At 33.9% G+C, this 23,654-nt stretch overlaps 1 protein-coding gene across 4 annotated transcripts in view; it reads left to right on the forward strand.

Annotated features, from left to right (window-relative positions):
- DAAM1 (dishevelled associated activator of morphogenesis 1) overlaps window positions 1-23,654 on the forward strand; it is a 207,286-nt gene that overhangs the window by 14,342 nt on the left and 169,290 nt on the right. Inside the window, exon 1 of one of the 4 annotated variants that reach the window (XM_051977755.1) lies at window positions 16,202-16,297. The exons of the other annotated variants lie outside the window; for them this stretch is intronic. The gene's annotated coding sequence lies outside the window, so the exon portion shown is untranslated. Of the gene's footprint in view, window positions 1-16,201; window positions 16,298-23,654 lie in introns of those variants that run through there. 4 annotated transcript variants of the gene reach the window in all.

The raw sequence follows: 23,654 nt of genomic DNA on the forward strand, positions 1-23,654 counted from the left end.
CCCAACCTAACTTATCAATTTTATGTTTCATTACTACCCTTCCCAAAATCTATGGTCAAAGAAGAGAATACTTCTAAAGCACTTAGCGCTATGCCTGGCACTCAGTAGGCACTATGTAAACACAGATCCCCTTCCTCTTCCCCTTCCTCTTCTCTTCCCTCTCATTCTGTGGCCCTGCTATTTGAGTCTTTTTGGTCTTCTAATATATGACATTTTCCTACCATTTCTATGTCTCTCCTCTAGCTTATCCCCCTTGCCTAAATTGCAATCCTATTTTTTCCTGCACCTTACTTTTGTTCTGTCACATCTTTGCTCAAGTGAGGTCTCACATGTGAAGTCTTTCTGCCTTTCCCTCAGGTTTTACTTTTTGCATATATTTATGCAAACGTTTTCTTTCCTAATAAAATTTTAACTCCTTGAAGGCAGAGATTGTTTTATTATAATTTTCTTTTGTCCTTTTCTCACCAGAAACTAGCACAATGCTGGCATGTCAGTGCTTAAAAGCTTGTTGCTTGATTGAAAAATGGCATTGAATAACACCTCATATATATCTTATGTAAGTTCATAAAATGTATAAGTCAGAAAGTCCAGTGGAGATCATGAAAGTCCAACCCTGTCATTTGACATAAAAGGAAGTTGAGGCATGAAGAGATTAAGTGACTTGTCTAGGATCTTATAACTGTCTTGGCAAAGATGGAGCTGAAACTGAAGTCTTTTTTTTTTTTCTCTTATGCCAGCTGTTACCCAGTTCTTGATCTTTTACTATAAATAGTCTATTTGTTTCTGGGGAAAACACATACACACACATACAGGCACACATATACATATACACCCGTTATGTAATAGATGAATAAGAACTTACCAATTAAAGGTTGTTTGCTTTGACAGACAAGTAATTTCATGTTTTACATCTGTACATCATACCTGTCTTAGCAAAGGAATGTATAGAGTACTGTCAAAATAGTAAGCTGTAGTTTGTAACTCCAAATCCCATCTTTTCGAATACTGATTGTTCTTAGGGACTAAAAATTAAATCATCTTTTTTTGGACTCAAAAGTTGACTTCAGGTCCTTGACTGGATAAAATTTTCAAGCAGAAGAGTTATGTCCACATGATATATCTGAGTGAGAAGACACAAGGGTAAAACATGAGAATTACAAACTTCTTATTTTCTTACCTTCCCTTTCTCTTTCTTCCCTCTCCCTTTCCCTTTCCTGACTGCTGGAAGCCAGTGTGGGTTCTTTTTTGCAATAGTAGCTAGGCTCTTCTACCTCTTTTAAAAAAATCAGTTCCTGCTTTCTCACCTTTGGAAGGCCTAGATGGATTGGTATCTACATGTTATTGTTCAGAATAAATATATTAACATGAAAATTGATATTCTTGTTACACATAATTTTCTGTTGTCAAATTTAATATGTATTTTTTTGGTTCTATTTTTCTCTTAATTGTGCACTCAACACTGTAAAAATGTTATAAAATGCTAAAGTAGGGATATGCTGGTAAATATTTAACAACTTGGAAGGAGGAAGAGGGTGGCAAATGTTTGAATATGCACTTCAAAACCCAATCTGTATAATTAGTATTTTCTCCACTACCTCAAGTTTAGACAATAAATAAAACCAGAACTCAAACTCTGATTTGTAGAGTTTGCTGATCTTGAGGTATGAGTGCACACAGTGAAAATTTATCAATCAGCTTTTGAAGTTTTCCTTTATTTTAAGAAAAAATTGTCAGGAGAATTTTAAGTTAAAAATGAAGCAATTAGTGAGACACATCTTGTGTAGTTATAATATTTTCAGTTCTATGTTTCTATAAATATTCAATTTTCCTTTTTTTTTCCTTTTAGAGTAAAATAACCATGTGGTGCTGGATATATTCTATAAGCAGATCCCTTAATTTAAAAGTACTAATTATAAATAAATACATATATATGTACCTGCACATATATGTATATATGCAAATATGGACATACCCCGCATACACATACATGCAAGTACACAAATAAATCTATGCATGTGTCTAGGTATGTATACACACACACGTGTGTGTGTGTGTGTGTGTGTGTGATTTGGAATCAATAGAAATGAATTTTAATTCTTACTCTGCCACTTACTGTGTGACTTTAAGTACACATTTAATCTTTGTGATCTTATTTATCTTTAAAAAAAATGAAGAGGTGAACTATATAACTTACATTAGCTAAATAAATCTATGATCCTATAACTGTTAAAAATTGGAACTTCAGATTGTCTGTTCATATCTTTTGACCCATTTGTCAATTTTCAAATGAAGAAATTGAAATCATTTCTAGTCATATGAAAAAGTGCTCTAAATCACTATTGATCAGAGAAACACAAATTAAGATAACTCTGAGGTATCACTACACACCTCTCAGATTGGCTAAGATGACAGGAAAAGATAATGACGAATATTGGAGGGGATGTGGGAAAACTGAGACAGTAATACTTTATTGGTGGAGTTGTGAAATGATCTAACTATTCTGGAGAACAATATGGGCTACTGGAACAGTATGGGATAATCCCAAAGGACTATCAAATTATGCATACCCTTTGATCCAGCACTGTCTCTACTGGCCTGTATCCCAAAGAGATAATAAAGGAGGGAAAGGAATCCAAATGAACAAAAATGTTTGTGGCAGCCCTTTTTGTAATGGCAAGAAACTGGAAATTGAGTGGATGCCCAGCAGTTGGAGAATGGCTGGGTAAATTGTGGTATATGAATGTTATGGAATAGTTTTGTTCTATAAGAAACAACTAGTAGGATGATTTCAGAGAGGCCTGGGGAGACTTACATAAACTGATGCTAAGTGAAATGAGCAGAACCAGAAGATCATTATACATGGTAACAACAAGACTGTCTGATGATCAGTCTAATGGATGTGGCTCTTTTCTTTTTTTTTTATTTTTTTTATTTTTTTTATTTTTTTTTTTAATTTTTTTATTTTTTTTATTTTTTTTTTTTTTTAAATTTTTTATTTAATAATTACATTATATTGACACTCATTTCTGTTCCGATTTTTTTTTCCCCTCCCTCCCTCCACCCCCTCCCCTAGATGGCAAGCAGTCCTTTATATGTTGGATATGTTGCAGTATATCCTAGATACAATATATGTTTGCAGAACCGAACAGTTCTCTTGTTGCGTAGGGAGAATTGGATTCAGAAGGTATAAATAATCCGGGAAGAAAAACAAAAATGCAGATAGTTCACATTCGTTTCCCAGTGTTCTTTCTTTGGGTGTAGCTGCTTTTGTCCGTCATTTATCAATTGAAACTCAGGTCTCTTTGTCAAAGAAATCCACTTCCATCAAAATATGTCCTCATACAATATCGTTGTCGAAGTGTATAATGATCTCCTGGTTCTGCTCATTTCACTTAGCATCAGTTCATGTAGGTCTCTCCAAGCCTCTCTGTATTCATCCTGCTGGTCATTTCTTACAGAACAATAATATTCCATAACATTCATATACCACAATTTACCCAGCCATTCTCCAATTGATGGGCATCCATTCATTTTCCAGTTTCTAGCCACTACAAATAGGGCTGCTACAAACATTTTGGCACATACAGGTCCCTTTCCCTTCTTTAGTATTTCTTTGGGATATAAGCCCAATAGAAACACTGCTGGATCAAAGGGTATGCACATTTTGATAATTTTTTGGGCATAATTCCAGATTGCTCTCCAGAATGGTTGGATTCGTTCACAACTCCACCAACAATGCATTAGTGTCCCAGTTTTCCCGCATCCCCTCCAACATTCATCATTATTTTTTCCTGTCATCTTAGCCAATCTGACAGGTGTGTAGTGGTATCTCAGAGTTGTCTTAATTTGCATTTCTCTGATCAATAATGATTTGGAACACTTTCATATGAGTGGTAATAGTTTCAATCTCATCCTCTGAAAATTGTCTGTTCATATCCTTTGACCATTTATCAATTGGAGAATGGCTTGATTTCTTATAAATTTGAGTCAGTTCTCTATATATTTTGGAAATGAGGCCTTTATCAGAACCTTTAACTGTGAAAATGTTTTCCCAGTTTGTTGCTTCCCTTCTAATCTTGTTTGCATTAGTTTTATTTGTACAAAGGCTTTTTAATTTGATGTAATCGAAATTTTCTATTCTGTGATCAGTAATGGTCTCTAGTTCATCTTTGGTCACAAATTTCTTTCTCCTGATGTGGCTCTTTTCAACAATGAAATGATTCAGGTCAGTTCCAATGGTCTTGTAATAGAGCCATCTGCACTCAGAGAGAGGACTATGGGGAGTGAGTGTAGATCAGAATATTATATTTTCACTTTGTTGTTGTTGGCTTGTATTTAGTTTTCTTTCTTATTTTTTTCCTTTTTGATCCATTTTTTCTTGTGCAGCGTGATAATTGTAGAAATATGTATAGAAGAATTATACAAGTTTAACATATATTTTATTACTTGCCATCTAGGGGAGAGGGTGGAGGGAAAGGAAGGAAAAAATTGGAAGTTTTTGCAAGGCCTTTGATGGATAAAATCCTGTTAAGATAAGCCACTTGCATTCATTTGATAAATATCCCTTCAAGAAATATTGGTTGGATCCTAGAGAATCAACTAAAAAACTATTAGAAATAATTGACAGCTTTAGCAAAGTTTTAGAACATAAAATAAACCCACATAAATCATGAGCATTTCCATGTGTTACCAACCCTGTGTTGCCGGCAGCAAGAGAAATCTCTTTCTGAAAGAAAAATCTCATTTAAAATCACTTGGAAGTGATTTTTGGAATCTGGAATATTTGAAAGTCTGCCTGCCAAGAATTATTTGAGCACACTTACAAAACACTTTTCACACAAATAAAGTTAGATCTAAATAATTGGAACAATATTAATTGCTCATGGGTAGGCTAAGCTGATATAATAAAATTGACAATTCTATCTAAATTGATGTACTTATTTGGTACTATACCAATCAAACTGCCAAAAACTTAATTCATTGAACTAGAAAAAATAATAACAAAATTCATCTGGAAGAACAAAAATCACGACTATGAAGGGAATTAATGAACTATGCTATACTATATTATACAATAGTATATACTATAAACCATACTACAGTATAAAATTGCAGTCATCAAGCACCATTTGGTATTGGTCAAGAAATAGGGTGGTGGATCAGTGAAATAAATAGATTAGGTACAAAAGACACAGTAGTTGATGATTATAGTAATCTGGTGTTTGATAAACCCTACTGAGATAAGAACTCATCATTTGACAAGAATTGCTGGGAAACAGGAACAAAACATGGCAGAAACTTGGTATTGATCAACATCTAATACCCTATACCAACATAAGGTTGAAATGGGTTCATGATTTAGACAGAGAGAGTAATATTATAAACAGATAGGAGAGCAAGGGATAATTTACCTCTCAGATCTGTTAAGAAAGGAGGAATTTATGGCTAAGGAAGAATTAGAGAATATTATAAAATGCAAAGTGGATAAATATTATAAAATGCAAAGTGGATAATTTTGATTACATTAAATTGAAAAGTTTTTGCACAATCAAAACCAATGCAGCCAAGATTAGAAAGGAAGCAGAAAGTTGGGAAACAATTTTTACAATCAGTGTTTCTGATAAAAGCCTAATTTCTAAACTACATAGAAAATTGTGTCATTCTCCAATTGATAAATGGTCAAAGCATATGAACAGACAATTTTTAGATGAAGAAATTAAAGCCATTTCTAACTTTATGAAAAAACCTCTAAATCACTCTTGATTACAAAAATGTAAATGAAAGACAAATTAAAAAAAAAAAACTACGTGAAGACAACTCGTATTGACTAAGAAGTTAGGAAAAGATAGTGATAAAATGGAGGGAATGTGAGGAAACTGGGACACTGATGCATTGTTGGTGGAGCTGTGGAATGATCCAACCATTCTGGAGAGCAGTTTGGAACTATGCCCAGAGAATTAAAAAACTGTAACTATAGAGACTGAATGTGAATTGAAGCATAATATTTTCATTTCTTTTTTGTTGGTTTATATGTTTTTTTCTTGGGGTTTCCCCCAATTTGGTCTGATTTTTCTTGCACAACATGACAAATATGAAAAGTATGTTTAAAAGAATTGCACATATTTAACTTGTATTGTTTGCTATATTGGGAGGATATAAAGGAAGGAGAAAAAAAAATCTGGAACGCAAAGTCTTACAAAAATGAACGTTGAAAACTATATATAATTTATATGATAATATATAAAATAAAATATTATTGAAAATAATAATAAAGAAATATTGGTTGATTTGAGCCAGCTGAAACTTAGGTATACTTTATATAACTTTTCCTAACTTCAATACTTTTGATATATAGTTCATTTATATAGAAATAATTAAATTCATTGAAAATGCTAGATCTCTTTGAAAAAAAAAATGTCTTGTGATTCTGTGAAAATCAAAGTTGGAAAAGACCTTGGAGAAAAATCATTTTGTCCAACTCTTCTATATTTTATACCCATTTTATAGATGAAGAAACTTAATAAGTGGGTAGTATGAGATTCAAGCCCCTCCATATCCTGCTTTATATTTCACATGTGAAGTTACTGATATCTTTTGTAAGTAGACTAAAACAAGAAACTCCTCAGATGTTCTAGAATAGGGGTTGATAAACTAAGACCCATAGGCCAAATCTATCCCACTGTAACTCAGAAAAAGTATTATAAGCAGAAATTCTAATAAAGGCTTTTATATTACATTATTTCAATTCCAAAATTGTTGTAAAGAGCAATTTTCTGGAAGAATAAAATTTACTGAGTGGGAAGGTAATGAGATTCACTATTTCCCCTTAAGTCTATTTAAGATTTGGAGGATGAGGGGGTGTAGTACTCCAAATATTTTGAGGTGTAGAGATGCAGAAATTTATATGTCATTGAAGTGAGGAAGCAGTATCCATTATATATTAATAACATTGAAAATGTTATTAAAAACATAAAGCTTTTTTCTAATATGTTTAAAAGCATTGCGTATTCCTAATTTCTCTTAGGATGCTATGCTAGTTAGAATAGTAGGTTGTATTTACTAGTTTTTTCTACTTTTTTTGTTGTTAATCAAATAGCATTATAAAGTGCTTAAAACAACATGTGAAGTATAGATACAAGTCCCTTTTTCATCAGAAAAGTCTTTGTTTATTACTGCTTCAAGAAGTATATCTAACTTTTTCAATCTCCTTAACCAGATGCAACTATAATTCTACTAAAACAATGTTACATTCCCTTTTGAAGGAAAATCCAGGAAATCATTTATCATTATAAACACTGGTACCTTTGTATGATTGAAGGTAGACCTTAGCAGAGCTAACTGTGCAACATCATTGCCTGTTATCTCCCTAAGGAATTCTAGGACCTGGTACATGTTCATTTGAATGGAGAGTTGGAGTAGATTAGAAAAGATCTGGGAGAAAAACCTGATGACCCTGGAACTCTGGGAGGGTTGTCAGCCCAACACTGTTTGGGGTAAAGAGCTTTTCTTTTGTCTCTTGGCTCAGGGTGAGGTTAAAGAAATTTAGCCCCTGGGATGTCAGTGCTTGGTTAAAATACATGACTTCTTAGTTCATACTGTTTGATCATTTTTAAAGGTAAATTCTAGACAATAAAACCCTTTTATATGATGTTTAATGTTGTATTTGTAGGCTCCAGTTTCATAAACTTTTTTTTTTTGCTGATTTTACTATACCTACTCATATTAAGGATATAATATAATCAAATGTATATCAGTATTCATTAATAAGCATACTGCTACATGATGGATAGAGTGCTTGACTTGAAATGAGGTAAAATGTGGGTTTTTATTTTGGCTTGACCACGAGCAAGTTAGGTAAGCTATTAGCTTCACTTGGTTATGACTATGGACAAATTACTTTAGCTATTAGCTTTACTTTTTCCACATATAAAGTGAACATAATACCTAAATTATCTACCATCCCACTCCTATTGTTAGGAGTTGTTCATATAAAATCTAATGCAGATAAAATGCTTTGTTAGTCTTTCTCTATATATATATCAGCTATTATTATCGACAAAGAAGGTCATAATAGAATTCTTTAGTATAATTTATGGCAGGGAGTATGTAGATACATTGGAAAGACAGTAAGTTACTTGGATTAGAGGTCATATTAACTAAGTGATTTTCTCATAGTCCTTCATGAAGAAATACTTATTTCTAGGAGTCATTCAAATCAGAAAATAATGTGACTCGTAAAATTGATTTTAAAAGTCACACAGACTACCAAAGAAAATCGTTTTTGCAAAGTGAACAAAGGATCTTCACTATATTTTCTAGTGGAAGGTGTAAAATTGACCTCAAACTTTACCTGTAGTTTTAATACTTCTAATAGCTAAATTTTCAGAAATAACTTTAAGGTGGAAAAAAAAGGGGGGAAACAGGCTGCATATTGTTTGGTGCCTAAAAACTAATGTCTAGTGTTTTTATTTTTCCTTAGTGGTAAAGAATTCAAGCTCATTTAAAGATATAACTAAAATTATATTTATGAAATATGTAAATATTCTCTTGTTTCTATATCTACCCTATCATCTTTTATTAATAAAGTTTAAGGGATGTTCTGTGTAGATGAACAATCATTTCTATGAAGTCTAACGACTATTTTTTAAAAAATCCATTCTTAAATGAATAAGTACTTCAACAAACTTTTGTTAAATGTTTTTATTTAAATTTTTTTATTAAAACTTGATTTTCAAAATATAAGCATGAATAAAAATTTTCAACATTCACCCTTGCAAAACCTTGTGTTTAAAAATTTTTCCCTCTTTCTCCACCCCCTTGCTGCACAAGAAATATTAGATCAAAAAGGAAAAAAATGAGAAAGAAAATTAAATGCAAGCAAACAACAACAACAAAGTGAAAATACTATGTTGTAATCCACATTCAGTCCCCCATAGTCTCTTTGAATGCAAATGGCTGTCTTCATCATAAGATCATTGGAACCGTTCTGAATCATCTCATTGTTGAGAAGAGCCATGTCCATCAGATTTGATCATGGTATAATCTTGTTGCTGTGTACAATGATCTCATGGTTCTTTTCACTTGACTTAGCATCAGTTCATATAAGTCTCTTCAGTCCTCTGAAATCATCCTGCTGATCATTTCTTATAGAACAATAATATTCCATAACATTCATATACCATAATTTATTAAGCCATTCTCCAATTGATGGGCATCCACTCGGCTTCCAGTTACTTGCGACTACAAAAAAGTCTGCCACAAACATTTAACAAACTTTTAAAAAAGCTGATATATAATATTTACCTGAGAATTTGAATATTGAAGTTATAACCTTATGAGAAGAGGGGTTGGGGTAGGCTTTCCTTTCTTGTTTGACTATTGTGTGGTGGTATTTTAAGCAAAAGACTACTGAGTTGGATTATGTCTTCTACTGAAGTGTGTGGGTGTCAGGGAAATAAGATTAGCACCTTTGGTGTGAAGGCTGGCCAAGCTCTTTTCAGGGCTGAATTCCATCTTTGGTGTTTGTGGATTGTTACCTGTGGATTCAAGAAGCTATTGCATGTGCAGCAGTCATATCAGGTAAACTATTTTGGCATTTTAAAGTACCTAAGAAGCCTCAAACCCATTGATGATTTAAGGGCAGAGTGAAGAGATGTGAACAATTTGTTCCTAAGAGATCATAAATGTGGTAAAAGCAGATGCTGTGGAGAACTTAGAGCTTGGTTAGACATTGACGGTTATCCACTGTATTCTTGGTCATTACCAGCCTTCTTGACTTTTTTCTTATGCTGAACCTCAAAGATTCTGAAAGAGAGAGTGAATTTAAAGTTTTGGTACAACTCTGCTTCATATATTCAATTATGTATAAATCAAAGCAAATCACCCATACCATTTTTTACCTATAGGAATTATTGGGACCTGACCTATAGTACAGCCTTCTGAACTTATATTGGTTTTATTTGTTGGACACACTGTACCTTGACCCCAAAATAATTGTGTCATTTTGGTACGCTTTGAGAATAGAGGACAATCACTAACTGACTTAGGTGGTCATTTGAGGAATTCTTTAGTCTTTTTTCCTTTCATCATCTCATAGACTAATATCTTCTTGTCTCCTTCTAGCCATTTGGATGATTCCTTCTTTCTGCCCCCTTGTAACCTTTTCATGTGTATGAAACTTTTTAAAGCTTTCTGCTTAAATTGAGATTCTTCCTTTTCTTGTGTTTTCCCTCCACATAACACTATCTCCCTTTTATTGTTTAATGTTTTTTTTTTTCAGTTGTGTTCAAAGCTTTGACCTCTTTTGTGATTTTCTTGGAAAAGATACTGACTGGGATGGTTTGCTATTTCCTTCTCAAGTTCATTTTACTGATTAGGAAACTGAGACAAATAGGATTAAATAACTTGCCTAGGATCACATAGCTAGTAAATGTCTAAGACAAGATTGGAACTTGGCTCTTCCTTAGCCCAGATCCAGGGCTCTATCCACTGTGCCATGTAGTTATCCATTATCTTCTTTAGTTATGACTTATAATCTTTCGTAGATATATATTGCCAATTGGTAAGAATTGAAAACTGTCAGGATTTAGTGCTAATTGAAGTAAAAAAGAACTAGAATACATCAAGCATCTACACTTACATTTGAAGTCAGGAAAACCTGAGTTCAAATCCTACCTCGAGTGTTTACTAGCTGGTAACTCTGAACAAAACACCATATCTCTGTGCTTTCATTTTCATTATTTGCAAAATGTGGATAATACCAGCACCCACTTTCTAGCTTGTATTAAGGAACACATGTGATATTGTATATTGAAAACCTTAAAGTGCCATATAAATGTTAGCTACTACTGTATGACTATTTGACATCCAACTTTATTACAACTATCTAAAAATCACAGATCACTAGAATTGTGATAAAGAAATAGAATAGTGATTAATTTGATAGTGTGGAATTATGACAACATGATTCTTTTGGCTATCACAGATGGCTATCGGGTTGTTGATTAGAAGTTCTATTGCACTTAGCCTGAACTGGTGTGTTCCTACTAAAATATTTTGGGAGTAGTAGATATTTGGAGAAATTGTTGAGTTAGGCTACATTAGATTTATAAATAAATTTATAAAAAAGTACTAGAAATAACAGAATAAAAATATTAACCTTAAGTTGATACCCAAGAGAAATAGGAAGTAGCAAGAGAGTACCTTATGACCCTTAATGAATTCAAGTTCCCTGGTCCAGGTTCCTGATGATTTTAGGTCCATGTAGATGTGACTGTTGAGCTACTGCCAGGGTTATCTGAGGGGTTATTAGAAAACAGAAGAGGCATAGTAGGACTAGAAGAAAAATAAATGTGACTGTTTCTTGAGGAATTAGAATGGATCATTTTAAGTCATGTTTACTAGAGAAATGAGTGACAACAGTAAATGCTAGAATATCTCCATTTAGCTGCATAGTTTAGCCATATTTTTCATTTTTTCCAAATAAAAGCAAAGATGGCATGCTTATCATATTTGTAAATGACACAAATTTGGGGAGGTATAATTATCACTGGATGCTAAAGACTGTATTCAAAAAGTATTTATATTCTAGAGCAAGAGTCACCAATCTACAGCCTGAGGGTCAAATTCAGCCCTCATTTTTTGAACATCCCAAGAGTTAAGAATAATTTTTACATTTTAAAATTCAATAAAAATTTTATTTCAAAATGTAAAAACCATTTTTGACTCATTGGCCAAACAGGAAGTGGGAGGGGAACGGTCCAGTGGTTGTGGTTTGCCAGTACCTACGCTAGAGAACTAAGGGACTTTACAACGTTTTTGACTGGGAAAAAAATGTTATGTCTTCTGTACAATTAAAAAAAAAATTTCCAAGTACAAGATAAGTAGAGTATTGGTTAGATGGCAATTTGTGTGAAAAAAAGATCTGGGAGTTTTAGTGGATTACAAGCTCAATATGAGTCAGCAATGTGATGTGGCCACCAAAAAAAGCTGATGTCTTAATAAATAAATGTTTGACTTGACTAAGTCAGCCAGTCAGCATTTATTAAGCACCTACTATATGTCAGGCACTGTGGTAAGTGCTGAAGATACAAAGAAAGGCAAAAGGCATCCTCTGCTTTCAAAGAGTTTACTCTTTAATAGGGAGACATGATGCCAGACAATTTGGATAAACAAACTATAGTTCAGATTGGAGATAATCAATAGAGAAAAGACACTAGTATTAAGGAGTACTAAGAGAGTCTTATTTGAGAACTGAAGGAACTAGAAGATGAAAATAAGAGAGCTACAGATATGGGGGCCAGCTGGTGAAAACACTTGGAGCAAAAAGAGTATCATGTATGAGGAACAAAGAGGCCAGTGTTACTCGATTCAAGGATAAGAGGGTGGGGAGCAGGGTGAGGGAGCCATATTAAGAAAGGGGCTTTAGTGGTCTTCTATATCTACCTTCACCTTAAAGCATGAACTCTCTCTCTCTTTTCAGAAGAAAATACAAAGTATAGTATTAGCTAGTTTTTGCACACAGAAGCTTTCAGATAGGAGAAATTACTGAAGGTAAGAATATTTTGTGGACGGATGGTATTCAACAGTATTTCACAGGATAAGACACAAAAATCATCGCATTTTAGGGAGGCTGTGTTTATTATAAAATTAATAAGCTGAACTTCTTGGTCAAGTTGCACAATTAATACAAGAATCAAGGCTTGAGTATAATTCCTCCCTATCCCTATTCATTGTTCTTTCTCATATACTATACATTGGATGAAATGGAGCTGTCAGCAGAAATCTATTTTCATTATATCAGTGACATTTCTGTTTGTTTTTCGATTTAAAAAAATATGGCATTTCTTTACTAAACTTTTTTTTTTTAAGGATAAGATGGTAATAAAGTTAATCTGGATGTTAGAAGCAAGTTACTGTCCCTTCCCCCTTTTTTCAAAGGCAATTGGGGTTGTGACTTAATACAGCTAATAAATATATATTATTGATAGGGCACACAGCTAATAAGTATATATTATTTATAAGGCAGAATTTGAACTTAAATCCTCCTGGCACCAGGGCTGGTTTTCTATTCACTGAGCTACTTAGCTGTCCTCAAGTTGGCATTCCTTTAAAAAAATTTTTTTTTCTTATTAACTTTTAAAAATATCAATTAATAGGAGCATTTCACCATGTTAAAAAAATTGAAATGTAACTGCAGTTTTGAACTTTTATTACATAGTTCTTTTTTTTCAATATTAGGAATACTTTTATTCTTTAAAAAATAGTATTTTATTTTTCCAAATACATGCAAAGATAGTTTTCAGCATTCACCTTTTTTTAAAACTTTTCTCCCTCCTTCTGCCCTTCCCCTCCCCAACACAGCTAGCAATTCCATATAGGTTAAACATTGTGTAATTCTTCTAAATGTTACATACAGCTCTTTAAGTATATATTAAATTTTACACAAAAACCGTCATGTTGGTTTGTCCCTTTTAATACTTCCTTTTGTTCTCTTTTTGTGTCGTTTTTTAAAATTTTCATTGATATCCTTCTCTGTATGTATGTATCTCTGTTTCTATGTGTTTGTGTCTTTGTATCTGCCTCTTTGTTGGTATCAGTAACCATTCCTCATATCCATTTCTAACTTCTCTTGATAACAGATATAATGATATTAAAATATTTGTACATTTTTGCCTTTCCTCTTACTGGAGCTGTAACCTAAGTTATATTTGTGACATGTTTCATTTTGTCCTAATTTCAGGAAGACCTTGGTCTTCTAGCCTGGGAACTGTAGTTCACTAGAAGGAAACATCTGTGATTATTCTTCAGCAGTGGTCTCTTATCAACATTATTAAACCAATATGCTGTCAAGGTGTCTGCTGAGCATGATGCTTAAACTAAATCTTGTTCTGGTTTGGCAACTTCAGCCTCACTGGGCTCTTCAGAGTCATCTGTCCTTGGGAAGAACTCTTTGATGTTTAGGATGTCTTTATACCAGTTTATCTGTTCAGATTAGGCATGTAGTTGACACAGGAAAGCTAGAACTGCATGCCTGCCTGATAATGATATGAAGACTGCAACTCTGTAATAGAAGTAGGACTTGATTTTTTCTTCCAGGCTTTTAAACTTTAGTACAATTGTCTTAAATAACTAAGCAAAGGGATGAAATTTGTTAACAGTGTCTTTTATTTTTCTTTACTCTATTTTTGTTTTGTTGCTTTATTTTTCTTGCCAGTTATATTAGAATCTTTTGTTGTCTCAATAAATGTCTCTTGTGATCATAATTTTAGAGTGTGGCAGCAGATCTTAGAGGTCATTTAGTGTAATCTCATTTCATAGAATAAGAAACTGAAGCCCACAGAAATTGCAACTTGCCTTTCATAGTTAGGGGCTGGAGGCTAGGGGCTGGGGTGGGGGGGAGGGGAGAGGGGGAAGGCCACTGCATATTCAGCATTGTTTCCATTGGATGGAAGATAGTTTAGTATTTTCAAGTTCCAAGACAAAATATTTTTTTCTAGTTACTGGGGACAACCTTTTTATTCTACCAAAAATTTCAACTGGTCTAGTAGTGAGATTTAATTTACTAATTTTGAGTTTGCGTGGTTCCTTGCCATTGCCTGTACCCTCCTACCCCAATTTAATAATGGATAATTAATTCTAAAGGCTTAATAAGATAAAAAAAAAAAAACTCTTCATAAATCCAAAACGTTTCAACATCCTTTGCATCTGTCACCTGTAAGAATTTAAAAAAAAAAAAAGTTGCTATAAAGAAGAAAAAACTTTCTTTAAAAGCAAATAAAGAGAAGTTGAGAAAATTAATGACAAGATCTTGCCTAGCTAGTATTTTTAGTAACCAAACATATTACCAACACTGGGTCTATTCTAGGGAAATGATTGTGAGATTTCTTTATATTATTAAAATTTTTAGGCATTGAGGGCAGTTTCTTTCCAGAGTACTGAAAGATAATTTATCTTTGGAGTCTGAGTGATGCATAGAAAAGGAATGTGATCATGACAACTATTCTTATTATTAAAATTATTTATTGGCTTAGTATATTCCCAATTTTGCCTGTCAACCAATCAATAAATATTATTAAGTACCTTCTTTGTGCTAGGCACTGTGCTAAGTGTTGGACAATCCCTGCTTTCCAGGTGATTACTATTTAATTTGGGAGACTGCATGCAAACAAGCATATACAAAGTAAGTTGTATACAGGATAAATAGGAAATAATGAAAAGAGGAAAAGCTTTAGAATTAACCAGGAGTTAGGGAAGGCATTTAGTAGAAAGTAAATTTTTGGTTAGGACTTAATAAAAGCTTGGGAAGTCAGGAGTTGGAGTAGAGGAAGGAGAGTATGCCAGGCATGGGGGGACCGAGCCAGAGAAAATGCTGAGAGCCAGGATATGGAGGGTCTTGTTCATGGAACAGCCAGGAAGCCAGTGTCATGTGTGGAAAGAACAAGAGTACAACTTTAGTATTTACTTAGAAAAACCTACAATCTCATCCATCTAAAATCGTCGTTAATTGTTTCTTCTCTGCCTATCCTTCATAAGTCACCTATCTCTGAGATACTTAGGAGCTAAACTTGTATTATGGTTTATAGGATTATGGTTATTTGTGCATGGTCTCTGTTTTTGCACACAGTCACTGAATTAAGTTCTATGAAGTAAAGAGGACCTATCTTACTTATCTTTAATTCTCTCCTTCATGCCTAGAGTTCTGTTTGATGCAAAATAACCAGTTAAGAAACATTTGTTGAATTTTAATTTTCATTGTAGTCATCTCTTAGAGGAGACTTTTTCCAGCTGCCGTGTTTGGAGAGTTTTTCACTATTTCTTTTTGTATTTGGCTAAGATATTGCCTTTAAACGATGAAAATTCCACCTTCTGTTCTGTATTGCCACATGCTCAATTTATGTCCCTAGATCTCTTCCAAAATCCTTCTCTTGGTGTTTCTTTAGTTTTGTGGCTCACTGGATTGTAACTTTAGAGCTGAATCAAGGTCTGTTCAGTCAGCATTTGAAAGACTATAGCTGGATGCTGGTCAGCTGGCTCCAGGCAGCTGGCAGTATTGCAACAGTTCATGCTCTCTCTGTTCTGTTCCTTAACAGCCTCATGCACAGGATGCTAATGTTTGTATTTGGTGTTCCTGAGTTTAGGATAACTGGGGCTTTTGTGATTGGGGAATTAGGGAGGAGGGGCCTAAAAAATGTTCTTGGACGGGTCCCTGCCCATCAGTCAATGGCTTCCTTCCCAGCTGCATCTTCCTGTGCAAAAAAGAAAATTATTCCCAGTTACTGCTGAACATTTCCAACAGGTAGGTAGCTGACTACTAAGGCTGTGTTAGAACCAGCCTGTCTGCGTCATTCCTTTGTGTTACTACTCAGCCTCTGGTTAGGCTCTTTACAAGGAGTTGGCAGGGGAAGGAAGAAGTCATAAAGTTCTAATATATCATTTTAAAGTGTTGACTTCCTCCTTTGAGCAGTCTGGGCTTTTCAAGACTAATTAGAATAGTATTTGATATATTTCTTTTCTTGCTAGAATTCTGGAAACTTAGTCTGATTTTTATATTTTGTGATGGAAAATGTATTTTTGTTGTTCAGCTGTTTTTTGGTCGTGTCTCACTCTTTACCCATTTTGGGATTTTCTTGACTAAGATAATTTGCTATTTCTGTCTCTAGCTCTTTTCCATAAGAGGAAATTGAAGCAAACAGTGTTAAGTGACTCTCCTAGGGTCACACAGCTACAAACTAGTCTGAGGTCAGCTTTGAATTTAGATCTTCTTGATTCCAGCTGTGGCAGCTTTCTATTGCATCATGTAACTGCCCTGGAAAATATGGTTAGCCTTACAAAAATATCAGAATTTGAGGTGGGAGGGATCTTCATGAATCCTGTAATCCAATTCAATGATGCCAACCTCAAAATAGAAATGAGCCCACTAAATGATACCCTGTGGGCCACATATTGACAAAGAAAATCATGTTATTATTACCAGTATTCTACTTTTTTATTTTGTTAAACATTTGAAATCTGGTTCTGATCACATTTCTGGGCTGGAATCACATTTAAAGCCACTGATCTAGATGTTGAACAAGTTGGGCAGAAAAAGAAATAGAGGGATTGTTGCCATGTTCCTAGACTACACCACTCAGTGTAGCCTTTTAACTTTGTTTACTCCGTTAAACTAGTTCCCCCAGACCTCTTCTACTGTCTTACCATGCTTAACAACCATTTAGCATTTTTGGAACTTATTGTTTGAAGTAAGAATATAAGAATGTTTACATTTATCAGATTGAAATTAATTTTCATTTCAGTTCAATAATCTAGACAAGTCTCTAACCTTTTTGGATTGTTCTTCATTAATATTTATCTTCAAATTACATAATATGCTACTATGCACAATATTGAAAATTTAAAAAGATGAGCTAAAATCATATTATGTTTTAATACTCAAAAAAAACCTTTTAACTTTCCCCCAAAAAAGTATTAGTGTTTTTAATGAGGATAATGAATTGAATGTGCTACATTATTTATAAAAATCTTGTTGTAAAATATTTTGCTGCAATAACTTGAAGATCTGATTCTGTTTGATATTTGATACTTGGTTTTTAGTGGCTATCCTACTTGAAAAAGATACTTCACCAAAATATGTAGAGTCAAGTAGAAGTGCATTATTGACAGCACTTCCTAAATCAGTTAATCAGCAAATAATTAAGTTCTTACTATATGCCAAGTAAATCCTGATGCTCATTTTGCAGTTATATTCATCTCATTAGCAAAAAGGTTTTTTATTGTAATTGAGCTAGAACATGTCTACTCTATTATTGGAGTCTTAGGTCTTAGATCTGGGGATGGATGTTTAGTTAAAAAGCAGTGTTAAAGCATGTAGCAAAATGCCCTGTTAAGTATTAATTTCCATAGTTTGGAATAAGTGAGCTGTTTGACTTGTTTCTAACCTGTCCAATGGATTGGGAGATCTGAGAATGTTGTATCCAGCATTTCTGCACAGTGCTGGAACATAGTAGGCACTTAATAAATGTTAAGTGATTTTATTGATTGACTACTTGCAAGTACTTATATACTTTGTAGCTGCCTTCACTCAGGAAAACTGACTTCCTTGAGAGTAGGGACTTTCTTTTACTTTAATGTCCCCAGCACTTAGCAAATTATCTGGTACATGGTAGGTACATGATAAATGTTTGTTGACCGACTGTTCTTTTGTATTTGCTAACTGCTGCTTTCTGCAGCTGCCATGGCAATGTTTGATGCTTCTGGACTCTTCTTGATACTTTAGTTTGTTGATCACTATGTTAATCTATCAGGCTTTTTTGGGGTCTTGATCTTGGCATCCCATGTGTTGGCTCCTTTAAACTTTTTCTCATCAGAATATCTGGTGATATCTATGCCTTTATCCAAGTCATTGTTAAATAGCATGGGTTCAAGCTTAGGCCCCTGGAGCATTACACAGGAGACTTGCCAATCTACTAACATGGACTTATTTTGTGCTTACTATGTGCCAAGTGACATTAGACCCAACTTAACATTAGACTGGTTATGAATACTTTGGCCATTCAACCAGGTTTGAATCTCTGTTAAGTATATTATTGTTTGGTCTATATCGCCATCTTTTTCATAAAAAGAATATGGAATATTTTGTAAAATGCTTCAGTAAATTTAACTTTAAGGAATTAAAAAAAAAGAATAAAGTTAAGTCCAGCATGAACTGTCTTTAATGAAACCATGCTGGCTCTTTATAATCTCAAATCATTTCTTTTACTAGATGACCATCTCTTTAATGATCTATTTTAGAAATGTCAAGCTCACTGAATTTTTTCTTTTCTCATTTGGGAGGAAAAAAGGAACATTTGTTCTTTTTCCACTTCTGATTACCTCTTTTTCTTCACAGCCTTTTAGACATCTCAAAGATAATCTACATATGGCTCAACAGTACTCAAGGATATAGTTCATCTGAACTAGGTGACTTGAAATCATCAAAGGCTATTAGGTGCTCTACCTTTCTATTTAGCTTAGGGACCCGCTTCCTATTTGCCGTTTTTCTTTTTTTTTTCTCGTTGTTATTGTTGTTCTGTTGTTTTTAGTTCAAAGTTCATCTTGACAATGAAAACAAACAAAATACAAATTGAGCAGCTCTGTTTCTGTCCATTGTCATCAGTACATTCTTTTAGAAAGCATTGAATTTGGAGTTAGGATTCTTGGTTTAGTGAGGTTCCACATTAGGTATGTGACCCTTTCACCATATTATTACAGCTTTCAAGTTTCTCATGAATAAAACAAGTAATACTTGGATTATGATTTTTGTACATCTTCATATTTTATGAAATGCATAGATGAGTGATCCCTTCCTTGTAATATTATTGGGATTGGAATAACTAGTAGTATATCTTAATGAGAAGTCCTGTAAATCTGTAGGGAAGGGCTATTCAAGAAAAAAGAATTAATTTAAACTGCTGGCCATCTATACTCAAAATCTTAGAAGGATTTGTGTCTTATTGTTTTGTAAGTTTCCCCCAGTAGCATAGATCACAACCCATCTATGCCTATTTATCCTGGCTGACTCTCATGTATTAAACTTGCTTTATGGAAAGGAAAACCTTTACCAAAATATTGCAATGTAAACGTATGAAATATTGTTCAAGGTGACTTTTATATTAATTCAATTCTGTTGTTTAACAAGTATATGATTTGGTACAATTTCTAAAACTTAATTCCCTCATTTGTGAAATAGGGGGGATTGGAATTATTTCAAAGATGTCTTCAGCTCTAAATCACATGTTCCTAGTAATGGGATAACTTATTTGTATTCATTTAAGCAATAATATGAAAACTACATTTGCAAATTTAGAAGAATCATGTTTTTTTGTTTTTGTTACTTTTTTGCTTCAATATTGTTAAACCACAGTTCCAGAAGATAGGAAAATACCTGTAGTCTGGAGATGATCCAAGGGAATTTCTTTTCCTTTCTTCTCCAAGGGAGAGCATGTAATCAAAATAATTTAAATAAAATTTAAATAAAATAAAGTGCCATTTGCACTGGCAACTTTTCTCTGACATATCTGTTACTAGGGAAAGAATCCTTTGAAAAAGATTGGCCCTTTGGCCTCTTAGAGTATTAGTACTCTAAATATTCAATGCTCCTAGGTATTTGCATCTGGAAAGGGCTCTCCTAAGGGGGGGAAAAAAAACTATGCTTTTTGACTGATAGAGAACATTCAGATAAGATCCTTGTTTCAGAGAAGAAAAGCACTGATAGCGGGTGAAAACTTAGCAAAAAAGACTAGCTTCCTTCATCATGACAAAATTCTGCTACATGAAAGAGTGGATCAGAGAGATTATAAAAGAAAGAAGAAAAAGGAAATAGTGAAGACTTTGAGCCAGAAACTTATGGTAAATCTGGGGAATGAATATAAAGAATTTAGAAAATGTCTCTTTGAAACAGAATGTGAGAAAGCTTGGAAGCTATTTTTCTTCTACATCAGTGAAAATCCTGTCGAAGGGTTTTGGCATTGAATGAGTGTTGGGAGAATTCTTTAGTTCAGACTAAAACAGCTCTTGATATAATGGTAGATTATTGTGGTAAGTCATGATAGTCTCAGGTATTGGGTAGTTATTGCTCTGTTGTAGTCAACTGGTTTTGAACAAGACACTTTTTTTTAAGTTTTTTTTTTGAGAATATACACAATATTGATATCGTTATTCAGTCAACTCTTGCATATCCATTAATTAGTTTTATAATGCTGAGTAAGAGCCCCAATAGGGTTCTAACTTTTTACTAAAAGCTAGTTTTGGTTGTTCAGATCTGATTTCACTTGATTAGGAGAAAGGGAAACCTCCCTTTATTCATGCAGATGGTAATCCATTTGAATTTAATAATAGCTGCTTTTATATAACATTTAAGATTTATAAAAAATGGTTATCATATTTGATCCTCACAGCAACTCTTGAGAGAAAGGTGTTATCATTAGCCACATTTTTCTCATGAGGAGGAAGCTAAGGTCAAGAGAGGTTATGGCTTGCCTAGGAGCAGCTAGTTAAGTTTTTGCACTGTTTGATCTCAAGTCTTCTTGAATCTATTGCTCCATATACTATGAGTTGCTAGGGGCACTGATCTGTCAGAGACAGGACTAACTCCAATGTGTACTTGACCATCTATTAACTCTGTCAACCTGCTTCCGTCAGACACATAATATTTAAAACAAAGTTCAATTTATCCTCCAATATATATACTTACATACTTCTATGTATTAATCAAAAACTGCCTGAGATAGCTTTTGTTCTAATTGCATTTGATTTTTTTTTTAATCAAAGACTGCATAATATACTCTTGAATTTTAGTTTGTTCAATGGATTCTTTTCTCATTCTATTAGGAATTCTAAGCTTAATTTTGGGTTAAATGTTAATCTTGCAAGTCTTCAAAAAGAGCTATTGGTCTTTTAAAAAAAAGTGGGGGTTTATCCTGCAATTTGGGTTTACTTGTTATAAATTTATAATTAAGATATTTCCCCTCCTTTATCCTCAGACCCACATTTGTAATTCTAAAATGCCTACAATTGACACCTGGTGCTTGTAACTAAATGCAGTTTTTATAGTACAGATACAAAAAAGTATGAACTTATTCTAGTAAGTTTTGAAACAGTTTAAAAGTAGACAGAAGTGAATCAGTGTTCCAGATTTATATTCAGCAAGTTAGAATGAATGTTCTTTGCAGTTGGCTGAAATAAGACATTTTATTCTTTAAATATGTGTCTGTACCAAATATGACAGCTTCAGTAATGTGGATTTGTAAGTCTGAAAGGCAGAAAAGATGTTGCTACATTCTAAGTAATGTTGGCTTTGATAAATATCTCTAGTGATAGGATACATACACAGCTGCAGGGGGTCCTCAAACTTTTAAATAGGGGGCCAGTTCACTGTCCGTCAGACTGTTGGAGGGCCAGACTATAGTAAAAACAAAAACTTTGTTTTGTGGGCCTTTAAATAAAGAAACTTCATAGCCCTGGGTGAGGGGGATAAACTTCTTCAGCTGCCACAATTGGCCCACGGGTCGTAGTTTGAGGACCCCTGGTACAGGGTACTGTCTTGTCAAAGCATAAGGCTAACCTTGTAACACTGAGAAGATTTTACACCCATATTTCAAAAACTGTCAGGTGGTAGAGAAGATGAACAATTATTTAAATGGCTGGAAAATTCTACTTTCTTGTAATTAGCCACAACTATGAAATCTTTTGGAATCTAAGAAATACCACGATGAGAATCCTTTCTTTCATATGACCAATTTCCTTTAGTGCCTTCAAAAAACAAGAGCACTTTTATCTGTCCTAGCAACCAAAAGAAATTATATTTTTCCTTTCTTCCCCTGCTCAGTTTAATTTCTTTGTTGTTGTTTTTCTCTCTTTTCATGATGTTAAACTTCTACCAATTACGTGACTACATGAGAATTCACTCAGCTCCTGTCACTCATTTTCTTCACTTTTACACTCTTGAATCGCCAAATGTTTACTGGACATTTCAAATGGGTTGTTCTGGACACATTTAAAACTTGCTATCTCTGAAAACAGAACTTATTCTCTACACCACCACCACTATCCTGCACTCAAAACTTCCCTATTTCTGACAATGGTACCCTTTTTCTAGTCTCCTATGTTTGCATCCTTGGTTCTATTATGGATTCCTCACTGTGCTGTTCTACATTCCTTATTCGCTCTCATTCCACATATTCCTTCAGTTATCAAATCTCCCTTTGTCCACTTTCACAGCATCTCTTGTATCTTGTCTATATTCATGTAACTATCACTTTAGTAAAAATCTTCATTTTTTCTCACCTGGACATTAGCAGTGCTTCCTAATTATTCAGTGGAAGGTCAAATACTGAAGCTAAAGCTTAAATACTTTGGCCACATAATGAGAAGACAGAACAAAATGTCGGGAAGGATTGAAAGCAAAAAGAAAAGGGGACAACAGAGAATGAGATGGATAGATAGTGTCGTGGAAGTGATGAACATGAATTTGGACAGATTTTGGGAGATAATGGAGGATAGAAGGGCTCGGCCTCCTAGGGTCATGAAGAATTGGACATGATTGAACAACATCATAATTGGTCTCCCTGCTTCAAGACTTTCTATATTTTCTACACAGTCCATCCTTCACACAGCTGCCAAAATGCTCTTTCTTAATTGTCTATCTGGCCATGTCACACTCCCCTAGTGAAAATGTTTCTTTAGCTTCTTTTTGCCTCCAGAATAAGGTTTTTTAACTTTTCTTTTGCCCTTTGGCAATATGGTGAAGCTTAATATACTCTAGTTTGTTGCTCTCATTCAAAGTGGAAGAAAATGTTAAATTAAGCTAATGGCTAATAAAAATTAAAAAAATGTTATTGTTTTTCCATCCAAGTGCATGAACCTGAGGTTAAGACCACCTACTCTAGAATAAAATATGAATTCTTCTCTTTTCCTTTCAAAACCTGGCCTCATCTCTTTCCATCCTTCTTTTTATTATTCTATCTCTTTCACTTGCCATTCTAGCCAAACTAACCTTCTTTCTGTTCTTAATACATATATCACTCATTTCTTTGTCTTTGCATTGACTGTCCTCTATATCCCTATTCTTACCTCATTTCCATCTCATTAGAACACTCTTCAAAATGCACCTCAAGTAC

Source organism: Antechinus flavipes, chromosome 2, assembly GCF_016432865.1.
Source record: "Antechinus flavipes isolate AdamAnt ecotype Samford, QLD, Australia chromosome 2, AdamAnt_v2, whole genome shotgun sequence".
Classification (NCBI taxonomy): Eukaryota; Metazoa; Chordata; class Mammalia; order Dasyuromorphia; family Dasyuridae; genus Antechinus; species Antechinus flavipes.